General features: G+C 40.2%; 1 long non-coding RNA gene across 1 annotated transcript in view; it reads right to left on the bottom strand.

The window, feature by feature from the left end:
* LOC101861028 overlaps positions 1-7,863 on the bottom strand; it is a 54,196-nt gene extending 46,333 nt beyond the window's left edge. Inside the window, exons 1-2 of the long non-coding RNA XR_220296.3 lie at positions 7,673-7,863; positions 1,621-2,325 (exon numbers count right to left, since the gene is read on the bottom strand). This is a non-coding gene — a long non-coding RNA (uncharacterized LOC101861028). The remainder of the gene's footprint in view (positions 1-1,620; positions 2,326-7,672) is intronic.
* Between the last annotated feature and the right edge of the window lie 955 nt (positions 7,864-8,818).

Genomic DNA, 8,818 nt, shown 5'->3' on the forward strand with positions numbered 1-8,818 from the left:
TATATATATACCTACACACATGATACATGGAAATACAATTATCTATCGCTGCTAACAAAATAAACAAATCATGTTTGTGTAAGCTTGCCCGAGAAAAGCAAAGTTAGTTGCGACAGACAGAAAAAACAGAGGAAAGAAAACCCAAATGTGTGCCATCGTGGTGAAATCATTCGCTCATCAAAATAATATAATCGAAGAAATCGACATTTTTCTCCCGTGCGGCAATATAAATCGATTTAAAAACATATTGGAGTTTTTTGGGTTTTTTCTTGTAAGACCAACACTTTTTTAATGTCCGTTTAAACGATCACTACTATGTTGATTTTACTGGGAAAAGGGCACAAAAATATAAAATTGCAGTTTCCAATGCCTCTTAAGCTTTGGAAGCCACTAAACTGCGGCAGCCATTTTTTGTGTGCTAATTTGACCCTTGACACAATGAGATCCCCATCTACTTCAATCGCAAATATCCCAACTTCTATTCAAAATAAATGAGTATTTTTAAATCAAAACAAGACAAATAAACAAGCTTTCAGATGATACCAGAGGCTCCATGTGCCCAAAACCTGACGAGCGTCTGATTCCACCGCGTCGTGACCCAATAGATGAGAAAATCATTGGTTGTCACTCGATGTCAACTTGTTTTTGCTGCAGGGGATAACTTGAGCGGAAGCATTTAATGAGAGACTGAGAGGCTTCCCGGTTTTTTTTTTACTTCAGAAATCCCGCGTCTGTATTATTATTATTATTATTAATGAGTATTATCCTTATTATCAATATGATCCTGGTTCTTCATTTAACTACAGTTTCTTAATTTGTAGTGGCAGTTACACGTGCTGCAGAAGTACTTTGTCGAAATTCAAATTCTAAATTATATTGGAAAGAAAGCAAAGAAAAAATACAAAGTATAGTTACATTGGTTAAAAGAATGACACCGGTTTTTTTCCCTCTCCCCTTACAAATGTTGCTGTTGGGACCAGGCACATTTGAAGAGCTTCCTGACACGTCGCTTCCTTAGAATTACAAAGTTCTATCTGATATATTTGGGCGTTTTGTGTCAGAAACAAACAAATTCTGACCTATCAAAATCGTTAGAATATTCCAAGCCGTTATCAAGACATTCAAAGTGCTGCATTCGTAAAAGCCTGGTATATTGTGCAACTCAAAATTCTAAGCGTCAAATTTCTCACAACGAGGTACTGAGAAGATAGAACTTTATAACTGTTACGCCTCAGAGGCAGAAGATATTCGGAGACGTCTTCGACGAGCACCCAGGAACCATTCGGATAATGTCATATACTCCCGCACGCAGAATGCACTGCTTTGGGGTCAAACTGCGTATTTTTTGCTAGCCATTAAAACTGTCGCAAATCAAGTAATTTCAGGAAAATTTCAAACCTGAAAGCAAAATATCAAATTATGGGTTAAAACAGGGGAGCATGTCCCCAGTAACCCCCCAGATTTTTTAAAACTTTGTCCAGAGGCACAAAACATTTTGAGACGTCTCCGAGACGTCTCCGGATAGATACTGTGCGCCACAGACGATGGCCTTCCCGAGGCAAACGAGAGCAGGAACAATACAACAATACAATAAATAACATAATATCAAGAGTAACTTACTTGTTCGCTGAAATGTCCGCGGCCTCTCCAACTGAGTCTGCTGTTGTTCGTACTGCTGCTACACAGTGCCAGGTCTTCCTCGGCTGCTGACCAATGAGCTCTCTCTGATGTTGAAGAGTAAGATCCTTCTCGATAGATGACGTCACGTCAAATTTGGCAAACACGGAACCGGATCTAGGTTAGTGTTGTTATTATTATTATTATTATTATTATTATTATTATTATTATTATTATTATTATTATTATTATTGTTATTATAATATTATTACTATTATTATTGTTGTTGTTATTATTACTATTATTATTACTGTTATTGTTGTTGTTGTTGCTGCTGTTTGTTTATTAGTTTGTTTGTTTTTTGTCTGTTTGTTTTCAGGCTAACTTGATGCTAACTGCTGAATAGAAGCAAGAAATGTTTTGTGGTTGCCTTCACACGTCACGTGATCTTGCTTGGCGGTCAAAGTCTCCACGCAGCCATCAAGTTCCTATTAATGTCAGACTTTATTTCAGTGAGATTTGTATGTGTGCATATAATATGTGGGTATGACTGTGTAAATGTGTCTGAGTGTCTGCAGATGTTCAAGATGCGTGATATATGTGTGTCAGTAGGTCATGTCCTCTGCACTTTTGTCTCGACTGTTCCGTTCCACTCTCTTTCTCACCCGTGTTGAGGCTGGTCTTGGCGATAATGTGCTTGTTAAATATCTGGAAGGAGAAACACAAAAAGAACAGGCTAAATAGTGAAAGTTAATATGAAATTAACTTGTCTACTCATTATCTGAACTCAGGTCTTTGGCATGGAAAGCGAAGAGTGTAACCATTACACCACAGGCGTTGGTGCATGGGCTTATTTATAATTTGACTACTTCGGGGGAAACCCATTTTCTCTTTTGTGACAATGATTTAATGCTTTTGTGCCATCGTCTGACACAAGAAAAAGCAGAATTATGTTAAAGACCTGCATCTGTTGTGTAATATTTAGGGTTTTCACTATTGCAGGTAAAATGCGTGAGTTCAGGTCCCGCTTTGAGAAGTATTTTCCCTTGATAGTGATACTATATGCCGCTTAGTTCGGATTGGTCCTGACAGACAGGGTCGTTTTAGTGCGAGTTTTGCGGCATTGGCAACACAACTAGGTCATTTAGATGCCGAAGATTAGAGATTTTACCCGAAAGTAACACACACAGAAAACAAGGCGGAGAGAAAGACTAAAAGTGTTTGATACGAAGATAAAAACAAACCACATCAGAACACCCGACAACCACCCACAGACATGATCCAAACACCCCGACTCCTTAATAATCCGAATGGTGTCGATAGGGGCCAGAGTATCAGCAGCCAATTAAGCATACGAAATAATGCATGCCTCACAGCAATGCTTCTTAGGGGACCAAAAAAGTAACCCCACTCAAAAAATAATAACTGTTTGTGAATCTGCCCAATAGATTAACCTGTAAGTTTGACAGCTGGACGTGATGCTCCTGGCAAATAAAAACAACCGAATTCCACTACGAATAGATATTTCCACCACAAAGCAGGGTTACAAAACTAAGCTCCCCCCCCCAAATGAATTTGCTTTGCCTTTGTGTTATGCAGGAATATCGCCAAAATCTTGAGATTTACTAAAACTGTACTGGATACGCGGGTTGAGTCCATAAGATAAGATAAGATAAGATAATATTAGATAAGATAAGATAAGATGAGATAAGATGAGATAAGAGAAACATGAGTGAAAATTTTGGGTAGATATACCAGAGCATCGATGAATACAAAGATTCGGCATCAACAAAGAAATGCATTCCGTACATTCCTGTTCAATGATATACTTGCAACGAACCACAGTTCAATCTCGTATACGTAACCATATTTATAATGTGTTCATGGGCATAAACTCTGTCTCCCTCCCTTCCCCCCCTCTCTCTCTCTCGCTCGCTCTCTCTCTCTCTCTCTTTCTCTCTCTCTCTCTCTCTCTCTCTCTCTCTCTCTCTCTCTCTCTCTCTCTCTCTCTCTCTCTCTCTCTCTGTGCATGAATGTGCTGTTCAATACACAGATTGTGTCTAACAGAACAATAATATGATTGGCATTAAAGAAGTAGCAAAGTTTTGCGTTTCACTCAATTTCTCTTGAAATTTTTAAAATTTGATGTCATTCGAACACTTCAGTTCATTTCCTTCATATTGACAAGTGTGCATTTGTGAGGCAGCGTGGTGGAATCAGGCTCTCGTCAAAATAATCAAAGTGAAGAAACTTGCATTTTTTCGCAGGTTTGTGAATTTTTATCAACTTTTTGGTTTTTTGGCTCAACACCTTTTATGCCCATAAAAGAACTCATTTCTGTGTGGATTTTTCTGAAAAGCGTTGATTAAAGGCACAAAAAATGTAAATTTTCAGTTACCACGGACTCTTAAACTAAGGAAATAATTTTGCCTCTGAAAACAGGTGACCCCCACCTCCTTCTTTTGCAAATATCTCGACTTGTATTCAAGATAAATGGATATTTTTTTCATGCAAATAAAGACAAGTAAATAAACTTTAAGATGATATCTGTACATGCCCAAAAATTGACGAGAGCCTGATTCCATCACGCTGCCTCACATTTTATTTGTTCGAAGTTTTGCTGAAATTTGTCCACAGGTAAAATTAGCTCTTTTTAAATGGATTGGTTTTTTTTTAGACACTTGGTATAAGTTTTTAGGGCATCTTCAGCAAAGAAATGAAAGGAGAATCACGATCGTCAGAGTCTGCTCCATAACGTATGGTACCTCATGATGATGACGAGAAGAGTGGTGTGATGCTTGGCAGATTTATTGGATATATAATGGTATAAAATACATCGGTATATCAAAAGGAAATCAAAGTTGTGGAATATCTTTTAACAAAATGTTTTAGAATACGTTTAGTCCTGTGGACCTCAAACATTGAACCAGTCCCTTGAGATATTTTAAAAAGATTTTATAGGTTGGACTCCAGCCTCCACAGCCACTTCTGGAGTGCTTCACGGCTCCAAATTGACAGCTCTTGCTGGATCCTGTTTACGTTCAAACTTTCGTGCAGCAAGCCTATCTGTCAGAATAGGAAATAACTAGAAGTCACGGGATGTCAGGTCAGTGCTGTGGGCCAGAGAGGGCTAATCTTGGATCTCTTGCAATTATTGTATGCACATAACTGTGGCACTTACTTCGTGGAGAACTGTATTGTCGAGAAGAAACATCGTGCTAGAGATTCCGACCAGTTTATCAACAATACTTTTTCATCTGGGGTTGTACCTTTTGCACGAATGGAGAAGAAGTCATAGTAGAGTTAATTTACATGATATAAACTACAAGGGGGCCACGATGAACGCCACACTCTGCTTTGAAATCCTGGAAGCTAAACGATAGGCCCGTCTCCTTTCTCGTTCATCCACATGCGATCCAGCTGTTTTGGTGGAATTCTAGATCTGATAAGAAGAGTCCAAGTTTCATCTGTCATGTCGATGATTTAAGTCGCCTGGGCCCATAAGGAGTTCAAACATGTTGAGCAATTTTGTGGCACATCTCATCCTCTCTCTCTCTCTCTCTCTCTCTCTCTCTCTCTCTCTCTGTCTGTCTCTCTCTCTGTCTCTCTCTGTCTCTCTCTCTGTCTCTCTCTGTCTCTCTCTCTCTGTCTCTCTCTGTCTCTCTCTGTCTCTCTCTCTCTCTCTCTCTCTCCCTCTCCCCCTCCCTCTCAATCTCTCTATCTTTCTCTCTCTCTATCACTCTCTCTTTCTCTTTCTCTTTCTCTTGCTCTCTTCCCCTCTCTCTCCTTCTATCTCTCTCTCTCTCTCTCTCTCTCTCTCTCTCTCTCTCTCTCTCTCTCTCTTTGTTCCTCACATAGAAAATGGGGTATCCAACAGGCATACACTTTTTTCTTAAAGTGTTCTCCACCAGTAAAAGTTCGCACTGACCCAAACAAAAGTCCAAACAGGTTACTAAGTTCTTGTAGAGAGACGAGAGGATCTTATACATAGTTCCGAATAGCATCAAAGGTTTTGTCGTTCACTGAGGAAGTTTTGGCAGCCAGACAGTGGGTCATCAAAAGTAGTGTCGCTACTTTCACTTAATTCTCTTACCCAACGACAAGTTATGAAGAAACAGATTCTTCCTCAAACATTTTAAACATTTTCATGAATCAGTTTTGGCGATTTGCTAAGAATTCAGCACATGAAGATGAAGAAAGTGGTGTTTTCTTTTGTGAACTCAATCTTGTTTTCTCCTCAGTACAAATAATTCTATGCAACGTCATAATATAACTAAGAGTGACGTGTCACATGAAACAGCAATGGTTGTTTTGAAAGTAGACGTGCAATTGGTTGATTATGTGTTTTAATTTTATGGCTGAAGTTAATACCTTAACCACAAGATGGCTACTTGCCTTACACTCTAATCCATCCTAGTAATTATGGATGCCGCCCTGCATCAACATTCATCTATTATCTATTTGTGGTGGCCGAATTTTGCTATTCAAAAGGCTTTTTAATGGCTTCATCGATCGACATGCGGTTTTCGCCAAAAGATTCTTTAAAATATTCTCCAGATCATGAAGCCCCTTGTTTTTTCAGTCTTGAGACAGTTTTGCTGCAAAAAGCTAAATTTCTTTATTTCGCCGATCGCTTTTGTAGGCCGATTTGTCTGTAAATTAAGAAAATCCGCCAGGTTTGTGTATTTCAAGTCGTACTTCCGTTCGATACTTTCGAGCATTGTCGCGCAATACTGAGCATTATTTTAAGTGTGCGGCCCGTATAGATCTATCCTAATGTTTTCTTCTTTTACTTGGTGCTAAATTCGACTGTGATCCTTTCGTTTGATGCCCATCGTGGACTCCTTTGTCAAATTCTTTTTCTTGCCACTGAGAACAACGTCAACAGGTCTTAGAGTTAGATTAGAATCTAGATCTAGATCTAGATCTAGACAGCGCCTGACCATGTCGAAAAGAAAACGACGTTCTGCAGTCAGTTGGAACCCCTCGCGCACGCAACGGTCGAGGTAGTAGGCCAATGACTTTCAGTTGATGTTAATGTACCGACCATCTCTTTCATCGAAAGAGGGCGTCTTTTAATCTTGTAGATAGCAATAGCTTCTCACCAAAAATTGTTGTATCGATACACATATGATTCACCATGAAGAAGCCGAAATGAGAGATAATTTTGGTCAAGATACTGATCACTTTGAACACCACCCGTTAAAAAAAAGGTTCGGATCTCTCTGACGTTCATAGATCGGCGTTAACAGTGTATATCCACTTACATAAGAAAGTCTGTCAATTTTATTCAATATCTTAGCCCTTTCTGCCTCGTCCCCGAATTGGCCCTGGCAAGTAGAGTTGAAGATTCTGACATCTCAAAGAATCCAAATTGTGACTAGGAGAGCGTGGAACATCTAAACATACTAACAACCTACCAAAGTTCCTTGCCCTTTACAAGAATCATTAAAACTTTTTTGGTTAAAATGACATTTCCACAAGGAGAACTCACTGAAAAAATCTGGAGCATCTAGTAGAAATGGCCAGTGAATAATGATGAACTCTGCGATGGTGGTTTCCAAGACGTTTTTGAAGCCTTCCGCCAAAAGAGACTAGATCTATTTTCCCTCCTTATTCGTAAATATCTTATGACCCAAAGGACACAATTCTGTTTAGAAATAGTATGTCCTCATCATGAAGCAGATTATTTTGTTTAGAAAGAGAAAAGCTTAACTAGTATGACAGAAACAGTGATACCTTTTTTTCACTTCTATTTTTTCAAAAATAGGCGTCGTATGCTTCTTGTACAATTTCTTTACTGTCAAAGAAAAACCAACAATAAAATCGAAGTTTCACATACTGTTGCGCATATCCCTACTAACTGAAAAAGTTTTTTTTTCTCTCCTTGCCTTAGGGAAAGCACGCGTGTTGTTTGAGGGCACCAGTGGTAGGTCCTACTTGTTTTTCCTCTTCCTTTTTTTTCCGAAGACTCTGATATACGTCTTTTTACTCAAACTGAGCAGAGCAAAACAACAAAACTTATAAAAGAGAAGCAGCAAAAAAGATAGCAAACCTGCAACGGTCAGTGTCGTCGCCCAGCACCCCGAATGACCTCCCGTCTGTGTGGAATCGCGGACGCCAGTCGCTTCCATCCAAGGCCGCCCACTCTCTGTTCCTCCCACACGCGCCTTCACGCCGACAGTGAACACGGTTTGTGTAGCCTGCGTGATCCCGTATACCTCCCTCGTGAGCTATTTGCCGTCACATCACCGCCGAGCTTGGGACGCGCCGAAACCACCGCACTCGGTTGCTGCACGCGCGCGCGCGCGCATTTCGTGTGCAGTGACTCTCCCCCCTCCCCACCCCCTCGACGAGGATGAAAGACCGACAAAAGTGAGTTTGTGCGCGCCGTGAGCGGGCGAATGGGTGGGCGGTGATGTGATTAGGGCCATAACATATTATCGTCTTTGGGATACAGATCTTGAAGGCTGATTGATCGTAAACGTTTTACGCCCCCATCTACAAAACTAGATAAGTTAGGAGGCGGGTTGCTTCGAGCCTGACTGCTAGGGGGAACCCGGGCTGAACAGGACACAGCATCCTGGCAGAAAGATGGGGATACTCAATTAATTTAAAAAAAAAAAAATTCTCGAAGTGGGACTTGGATTTCGTCTTCTGCGAACAATGGCGAATATTCTTGGAAGCTAAAACACAGACGTTGAAGGATCTTGAAGGACCATAAATGTGCTTTAAATGTATAACTATACAGACTGGTCCGTTGTTGCACTCTTTCTACCATGTATTCTATGCATATTGACGCGACAGGTTACAGTCCGAACAAACAATACTTACATCCTTTCAAAGAATTCTGAAAACGTTCCGAATCAGTAGAAATGCTATTGGAGTGAAATTGAAAAGGTTTAAAATCCATTTCATACAGTTTAAGTTTTCAAGGATAAATCTTTTGAGAGGGATACAACTTACCAGCAGAAATGTCGTGATACCGGGTGCTCGATGGAAATTATTGTCCGTACTCTGGAATCAAACTCGAATCTCTCGCGTGCCACGCCGAAACACCTAACTGTTACGCCACAGACGCCGGTGAAGGGTCTTTTAAAATCTGTAAAATAAGAAGGGCTAATGGTGAGATACCTCCAGATAACATTCCCGTGGTACATACCTGGATACCTGGGGCTGTCATTTCTGGCTCAGAGGTTGG

Source organism: Aplysia californica, unplaced genomic scaffold (assembly GCF_000002075.1).
Source record: "Aplysia californica isolate F4 #8 unplaced genomic scaffold, AplCal3.0 scaffold00094, whole genome shotgun sequence".
Lineage (NCBI taxonomy): Eukaryota > Metazoa > Mollusca > Gastropoda > Aplysiida > Aplysiidae > Aplysia > Aplysia californica.